Below are 9,436 nucleotides of genomic sequence, written 5' to 3'. Positions count from 1 at the left end.
ATAGGAAACTCAGATACATGTGTGGATACATAGACAACACCACGTCCCTAGTAAGCCTCTAGTTGACTAGCTCGTTGATCAATAGATGGTTACGGTTTCCTGACCATGGACATTGGATGTCGTTGATAACGGGATCACATCATTAGGAGAATGATGTGATGGACAAGACCCAATCCTAAGCCTAGCACAAGATCGTGTAGTTCGTTTGCTCAGAGCTTTTCTAATGTCAAGTATCAGTTCCTTAGACCATGAGATTGTGCAACTCCCGGATACCGTAGGAATGCTTTGGGTGTACCAAACGTCACAATGTAACTGGGTGGCTATAAAGGTGCACTACAGGTATCTCCGAAAGTTCTGTTGGGTTGGCACGAATCGAGACTGGGATTTGTCACTCCGTGTAAACGGAGAGGTATCTCTGGGCCCACTCGGTAGGACATCATCATAATGTGCACAATGTGACCAAGGAGTTGATCACGGGATGATGTGAGTTACGGAACGAGTAAAGAGACTTGCCGGTAACGAGATTGAACAAGGTATCGGGATACCGACGATCGAATCTCGGGCAAGTAACATATCGATAGACAAAGGGAATTGAATACGGGATTGATTGAATCCCCAACATCGTGGTTCATCCGATGAGATCATCGTGGAACATGTGGGAGCCAACATGGGTATCCAGATCCCGCTGTTGGTTATTGACCGGAGAACGTCTTGGTCATGTCTGCATGGTTCCCGAACCCGTAGGGTCTACACGCTTAAGGTTCGATGACGCTAGGGTTATAGGGAAAGCATGTACGTGGTTACCGAATGTTGTTCGGAGTCCCGGATGAGATCCCGGACGTCACGAGGAGTTCCGGAATGGTCCGGAGGTAAAGATTTATATATGGGAAGTCCTGTTTTGGTCACCGGAAAAGTTTCGGGTGATATCGGTAATGTACCGGGACCACCGGGAGGATCCCGGGGGTCCACCAAGTGGGGCCACCAGCCCCAGAAGGCTGCGTGGGCCAAGTGTGGGAGGGGACCAGCCCCATGTGGGCTGGTGCGCCCCCCCCCCCCACCAAGGCCCAAGGCGCATGGGAGAGTGGGAGGGGGCAAACCCTAGGTCCAGATGGGCCTTAAGGCCCACCCTAGTGGCGCCCCCCCTCTCCTCCCCTTGGCCGCCCCCCTTGGATGGGATCTAGGGCTGGCCTCCTCCTCTTGGGGTGGGAACCCTAGAGGGGGCGCAGCCCCCTCCCCCCCTATATATAGTTGAGGTTTGGGCTGCCCAAGACACAGGAGAACGTCTCTCTTTCGGCGCAGCCCTACCCCTCTCCCTCCTCCTCCTCTCCCGCGGTGCTTGGCGAAGCCCTGCGGGATTGACATGCTCCTCCATCACCACCACGCCGTCGTGCTGCTGCTGGATGGAGTCTTCCCCAACCTCTCCCTCTCTCCTTGCTGGATCAAGGCGTGGGAGACGTCACCGGGTTGCACGTGTGTTGAACGCGGAGGCGCCGTGGTTCGGTGCTTAGATCGGAATCAACCACGATCTGAATCGCTACGAGTACGACTCCTTCATCCGCGTTCTTGCAACGCTTCCGCATCGCGATCTACAATGGTATGTAGATGCACTCCCGTTCCCCTCGTTGCTAGATTACTCCATAGATTGATCTTGGTGATGCGTAGAAAATTTTGAATTTCTGCTACGTTCCCCAACAATTACATGCTGACAAAGCGGCAGATCCGAGGCATCCTCGAGTCGGCATCAGCACGGATGGGTTCAGTGTGTTTGGTATGACGGCAGCCCAATACAGTTGTTGGCCCGTATTTGTCTTTCCACTCAATCTCCCCCCCGGACAGATTATGCAAAGAAAGAACATTTTCCTGACGTTGATAATTCCAGGGCCCAACTATCCAGGGAAAAATATGAATGTGTACATGCAGCCGCTTAAGGACGAATTGCAAGAAGCCTGGGATAATGGGTTCAAGACATACGACGCCTATAGCAAACGGAACTTCATAATGCGTGTCTGGTACATGTACTCGACGCATGACTTGCCGGTGTATGCGCTATTCGTTGGCTGGTGTGTGCATGGAAGGTTCCCGTGCCCCACATGCAAGGGAGCTCTTGAGTTTCGTTGGCTTCAGGCCGGTCGCAAGTTTTCTTGCTTCGACATGCATAGACAGTTCCTGAATCCTCGCCATAAGTTCAGGAAAGACAAGAAGAACTTCATCATAGGTAGAGTTGTCAAAAACTCTGCACCACCTGTATTGACAGGCCAACAGACCCTGGATCAGTTAAACGCTCTCGAGCCAGATCCAGAGCGTCCAGGGTACTTCAAGGGGTATAATTCTAAGCATGCCTGGACTCACAAAACATGCTTATGGGATCTGCCTTACTTCAAAGACCTCCTTTGCCCACACAACATCGACGTGATGCACACTGAGAAGAATATCGCCGAGGCACTTTTTGGTACATTGTTCGGCATAGATGGGAAGTCAAAGGATAATACTAAGGCTAGAGTCGATCTGGAGGCGCTATGTGATAGGACGTTACAAAACATGAAAGAACCGAAAGGAAAGCAGAACTAGACGAAGCCAAAGGCATGGTTCAATCTTGGAAGACCAGCTATGAGGGAAATTATCTTGTGGGTGAAAATGCAGTTGATGTTCCCCGATGGGTATGCAGCAAATCTAAAGAGGGGAGCCAGTCTTGATAAATTGAAGATATTTGGTCTCAACAGTCATGATTGGCACATATGGATTGAGCGGGTAATGCCGGTGATGTTGCGTGGCTTCATTCCTGAGGATGAATGGCTAGTACTGGCAGAACTTAGCTATTTCTTCCGTGTTCTTTGTGCGAAAGAACTATCGCCTGGCGTGCTAGAAGAAATGGAAGAGTTGGCGCCGGAGTTGATCTGCAAGTTAGAGAAGATCTTTCCACCGGGCTTCTTTAATCCAATGCAACATTTGATTTTGCATCTCTCGACCGAGGCAAGATTGGGGGGCCCGTGCAAAATCATTGGTGCTACCCAACTGAGAGGATGCAGAAGACGCTTCGACAAAAATGTAAAAATAAACGTAGAATTGAAGCATCGATGGCTGAGGCATTCATCACTGAGGAGGCGACAAACTTCGTGACAGCACACTACGAAGCCAAAAATCGTCATTTGCATAATCCGAAGCCTCGGTACAATGCTGACGACCCTAAAAAGGGTGGATCCAACCTCAGCCTATTCAAAGGGAATCTCGCACCAGCCAGTGTTTCAAATCTAGTATCTTTGGATAACGAACAATGGCAGACCATTTCGTTGTATATCTTCAACAACCTGATAGAAGTGCGGCCGTACATAGAGTAAGTTCTCGGTACATTGTTTCGCAACTTCTATTTCCTTTGAACTGCTCTTATTCCTGGATATTTCATACAGTCGATACGTTGCCTTATTCTCGTATGGAGCGGTGATCCAAAAGGATTCTGTCGAAGAGTATGAGCTTCTCGCAAAGCAAGGAGGCGGCTATCCCGGTTTCATCTCTTGGTTCAAACAAACGGTAATTTCTATTAGACAATTTCATTTCATTCGCTAATTTGTGCGTAATGCAACAATCCTTTCATATTAAACAAGTCGCTAATGGTTTTGACTATAAGGTCCGTTCATTTGACAAATACGACACCAACGGGTATCGCTTTCGTACCTATGGCAAAGAGCTATCTATGGCCGACCGAAAGACTACAAATTGTTGTGTATCTACTATCGGCGAAGGAGGTACCGAGTATTATGGGAGAGTTGAAGCAATTTATGAACTTCTATTCTATGGTGAAAACCCACCGAATGTCGTAGTCTTCAAATGTTATTGGTTTCAGCCGAAGGAGACTAGAAGGACTCATGAACATATAGGGCTAGTTGAAATCAACCAAAGCACCCATTTAGATGTTCCTGATGTCTATATTACGGCTCAACAGGTGACCCAAGTATTCTATCTACCGTGGGCCTACCAAACTAATCCAAATCTGAAAGGTTGGGATGTCGTTTATGAAGTGCCGCCACGTGCTAGACTATCTCCCCCAAAGGAAGAGGATTATGAACCTCACATTAACCCAGACACATATGAAGGAGAATTCTTCCAAGAGACACGTCTTTCCAAAAAGCGTTTCAAGAACCGCTATACTTCACCCCAAAACATTGAAGTAGACAGCGACAGTGAATCCGACATCACCCCAGAGGAGGAACAAGAAGAACCGGAACAAGAAGAGGTTACTGCTGCGGATGACCTGTCATTGCTTGACCGATTACGTCAAGGTGGCCTTCCACATGTTGATGCCACTGAACCCTATGAGCCCGTCATTGATTATAGTGATGATGATGATTATGCATTTATTGATGATACTGATCGAGATTATTAGTAGTGTCAGGTATTAAAAAATTTTATGTTGTACTTGATGATGATACACTTAAGTGATACACATATTATTATTCATGTCGGTCTTTTTTTATGTTGTACTAATTTCGTTTACTGTTTGTCATGGCAGGTGTTGAAAGATGGTGGGCGCTGGTCGGGAGCGCGCCAAGGCCCCTTCTTCGTCGGCGCGTGGTGTGAGGTCTTCCATTCCACACGCACCTCTCCGCCGAGCGTTGCTGGACAGTATGGCGACACCGCCGGGCCCTTCTTCGTCGACCGCGGTGCCCAGCAGGGGACGAGGTAGGAAGAGAGGAGGTGGGGCACGTGGTCGCGGGAGAGGAGGTAGGGTGACTGCTACGGCGCCTTCCTCGCCGCCACCCCCAGTTGTTTCACCCGAGCATGTTACTACTAGGGTGGACTCGTCCGAGGAGGAGGCTACACGGACTCCGGTCCACGAGCCTCCGGTCCACGGGTCTTGGGCCCACGAGCCTCGGGTCGACTGGCCTTCGGCCCACGAGAGTTTGGTCCACGAGACCCCGGAGGAGCACACGTCTGGATGGGGTACCTGGCCGGATCAGCCCGAGGAGCCGAGTGGCCATGCTGATGATGGCGGGGAGCCGACTGATATTGAGGAGGAGGGGGGCACCGTCTACCAGCGTGGTGCTACACGGCTCCCGTCCGTGCCGGCGACCCGCGAGCAGAGGTGGTTGATTTTCCCTGATGGGGAGAGGTAAGTGCATTTAATATTTTTGTACCTTCTGCATTCACGTTTCTTCAAATAACTAATGCGTTGGCCTTGTCATGCTGCAGGGGTTGGGACCACAATCATAGTGTCCGCCGGCCCAACTCCGTCCTTGGAGTTCTTTGCCGGCAAAACTTCCCGGGGTTTGTCACGTTGCCTGGTGAGGGTCGGCTTCCAGAGCTTGGATTGAGCTGGGAGCACTACTTGGCTGCCCCGGCCCCGCCGGATGAGATTATCGACGGTGTCTTGTGCTACACGAGGGCAGACATGGTGATCAGAAAGTTCTGGGTAATTTCTCCTTTACACATTTAAAAATCTTCAACTAGCTAGTTATTAATTGTACTAATCAATATTGTCTCATTTGATTGCATACATTCTACAGGTGTGAGGAGGGATACGAGGAGGACGCGGCACATGTTATCGAGAACGTCTGCAAGCGCCTACTACAGAACTTACGGCACGAGGCTCGGGTGCAGGCTGTTCGAGACTACTACGCCTTGCGTGGTATCAAGAAGACCAAGCCGGCGTGCCGCGATAAGTTCCTGAGTAAGGAGCAGTACATGAAGGTAATTCTTAAGGCCTTCTACTTAAGTTCCTTCATTTAGTAATTCTTAGCCGTAGCGCTCAAGTTTCTATTTGCTAACTTAGGCGCCTCCGAGATGGTGTGCGGATCGGATGGATTGTTGGGAGGTGTTGGTCAATGAGTGGTGCTCAAAAGAATGGCTAGCCCTCCACAACGAGGCCAAGGACAAACGTGCCCAAATGGAAGGTGTGCCACACCATCAAGGCAGCTCCAACTTATATCAGTTCGGGTGGAACTGGGTATGTGGTTTGCTTCATGATTCATGCAATTCATTCATCATGCTAGCTTGAGCCCTTTAATTACTAATTTACATTGTTTCTCTCTTTCAGGCACGCCACAATAAGGTGGATAAGGTGCCAGAGGTGTACGACCTGTATGCCATGGCCCACACTGCCTCTTTCAAGAAATTCAAAGCATTCTCTCAGTCTGACCTCGATGATGCAAACAACTTCACCAACATCTCCTCCCACAACAAGCTCGTGAGATATAGAGATGAGGGGAAGGCGAGGAAAGGGGAGGACTTTAACCCGAGCCAGGGTCCCATTGATCCAGAGCTGGTGATGATATCTGGTGGCGGGAGGTCCCATGGCTCCATAGCCATTGGAGATGGACTTATCCGTTGTCCTAGCACTCTCCCGGAGATCAAGGCGCGCCAGTCGAGCTCCGCTCCTGAGATAAGGCCTCGTGAACGGCCAGTGCAACTCGCCATCAAGGTTAGTGATACGTACTCAGCTATCTTTCTCCATTACATTGTGTGCGCTTCCATCAATGATTACAAATGGTCATGTGAGTGGTGTTGCAGGCTGCTATACAGAGTGAGAGAGATAGAACGGAGAAACTTCTGGCGGAGGCGGCGGAGAGGCAGCGGGAGTTGGAGGAGAGGACGACAAAGATGTTGGAGGAGGAGAGGGCACGGAATGACATGCAGGAAAGGGCCATGTACGAGCTCCTTGTGGTAAGTTTCTTCTGCAGATTAGCCAAAACATTCATGTAGTGTTTGTCTCATTACTAACTAGTATGACTGAGTCGTCAAAACCAAATGTGCAGTGTGTGTGCGAGAAGACCGGTCAGACCGCTCCGCCGATGCCAGTGATTGCTCCTGGGACCACGGTGAGTTTAATTTGAATGGACATTACTTGCTAGTCTTAACATTTGAGTGTCATCATGCTAACAAGACATTGGAAATGATCTTTGGTGCAGCGTAACTCCAGACAAGCATCGCACGATCCTTCTCCAGCTACCGACACGAGCCAGCCCGCTCCTACACCTCCTGGATCATGGTAAGTTTATCTAGTGTTTTGCTTAACACATGCATAAAGACCTAGACTTAGCTTTATTTCCTCCAATGCTTACCATAATGACCTAGACTTAGCTTCTTCTCCTCCAAAATGACTTAATAAGCTTACTGACCTCCAAAACCATCCATTTTACCTAAGTTAGCTCTAAAACGATCTGTACTTAGCTTACTTATGTCAAAAATTGCATAATTAGCTTAGTTAGCTCATAAACGATCCATTTTACCTAAGTTAGCTCTAAAATGACCCATTTTACCTTGGTTAGCTTATAAATGATCCAGTTCATCCAAGTTAGCTCAAAAATGACCCATTTTACCTGGATTAGCTCCTAAATGATCCATTTTACCTACGTTAGCTTTAAAATGACCCATTTCACCTAGGTTAGCTCCAAAATGACCCATCTTACCTATGTTATCTCATAAACGATCCATTTCAACTAATTTAGCTCATAAACGATCCGTTTCACCAAGTTAGCTCAAAAACGATCCATTTCACCTAAATTAGCTCTTAAATGATCCATTTCACCTAAGTTAGCTCAAAAAGATCCATTTCAACTAAATTAGCTCATAAATGATCCATTTCACCTAAGTTAGCTCAAAAACGATCCATTTCACCTTAGTTACCTCAAAAACGATCCATTTGACCTTAGTTAGCTCATAAACGACCCATTTCAACTAAGTTAGCTCATAAATGATCCATTTCACCTTAGCTAGCTCATAAATGACCCATTTCAACTTAGTTAGCTCATATATGATCCATTTCACGTAAGTTAGCTCATAAATGACATATACTTCTTGTTCTAGTCTTCTTCTTGTTCTACTCTTCTTGTTCTAGTCTTCTTATTCTAGTCACCTATTTCTAACTTTCTTATTTTGCCATTTTGCAGATTTCATTATGTGCTGGATGGAGTGCTTGTTCTACTCTTCTTGTTCTAGTCTTCTTATTCTAGTCACCTTAGCTATGGAGTGTTTGTTTATGTATGGATGGAACTTGCTTATGTATGAATGGATGGATGGAACTTGCTTATGTAATATGTATGGATGGAACTTGCTTATGTATGTGCTGGATATATGTGATATGTTTGCTGTTAAATAGGCCTGTGAAATATATCTATATATGTCATATATATTTGCTGTGAAAATTGTTGGATTTAATAAAAAACAGAAAAAAGAGCCAATATGCAGGCTCTTTGCCGTCTGCCACCGACGGCAAAGCGCTCTTTGCCGTCTGCCGCGGACGGCAAAGAAGCCACGTGGCATCCAGCTGTGCTTCCTGGGAGCTGACCCATTTGGTCAGTTTGCCTACAGTGGCAGACGGCAAAGAGTAAACAGTTTTGCCGTCAGCGGCGGACGGCGAAGGCCTGCCATGTAGTGACGTGTAGCTGACATCATACGGCGGACGGCAAAGACACTAGAAATTTTGCCGTCAGCGGCGGACGGCAAAGGCCTGCCGTTAGCCACTTAACGGACTGACAGCGCAATTATTGCCGTCTGCTCTCTTTGCCGTCCGCTGCAGACGGCAAAGGCCCTTTGCCGTCAGCCGCCCGGAAGCAGACGGCAAAGTAGCTCTTTACCGTAGCCTACTTTGCCGGAGCCTTTTGCCGTTCGCGGCTAACGGCAAAGGCCTTTGCCGTCCGCCGTTCATGCCTTTGCCGTCCGCCGTGGCAGACGGCAAAATAGCTGATTCCTGTAGTGTATCAGAAAGCAGCCATGGAAGAGATCATAAAGCAACTGATTAAAAAAGGAGAAATACAGGAAAGTTTCAGTCCTTTTTCATCTCCTGCAATTATGGTCAGGAAAAAAGATGGTGGATGGAGGTTGTGTGTGGACTATAGGGAATTAAATGCCCTAACTGTGAAAAACAAATTTCCCATGCCCATTATTGAAGATCTACTGGATGAACTACATGGTGCAAAAGTGTTCTCCAAATTAGATCTGAGGTCTGGATATCACCAAATCAGAATGGCCATAGAGGATATTCCAAAAACTGCTTTCAGGACTCATATGGGCCATTATGAGTACACTGTAGTACCATTTGGACTTGCTTGTGGACCAGGCAGTTTCCAAGGTCTCATGGACACTGTGTGTGATGAAATAAATGAATCAGAAGGAGAGAAGTGCATTCTGGTTTTCTTTGATGATATGTTAGTTCTCAGCAAGTCTATGGAACAACACTACAGGCACTTAGAGAGAACTTTCACTATCTTAAGGAAACATGAGTTATATGTGAAGCAATCCAAATGCATTTTTGCCATAGACCAAGTTGCTACAGATCCAGACAAGATAAGATCTGTGCAGGAATGGCCAGAACCTGAAAATGTCACAAAACTAAGAGGTTTTCTTGGTCTCACTGGTTACTACAGAAGATTTGTCAAAGATTATGGTCACATTTGCAGACCACTGCATGACATGTTAAAGAAAGATGCTTTCAAATGGGGACCTG

Source organism: Triticum aestivum, chromosome 7D, assembly GCF_018294505.1.
Source record: "Triticum aestivum cultivar Chinese Spring chromosome 7D, IWGSC CS RefSeq v2.1, whole genome shotgun sequence".
In the NCBI taxonomy this organism is placed as follows: domain Eukaryota; kingdom Viridiplantae; phylum Streptophyta; class Magnoliopsida; order Poales; family Poaceae; genus Triticum; species Triticum aestivum.
The sequence above is the reverse complement of the archived record's forward strand: the minus strand, read 5'-3'. Positions refer to the sequence as shown.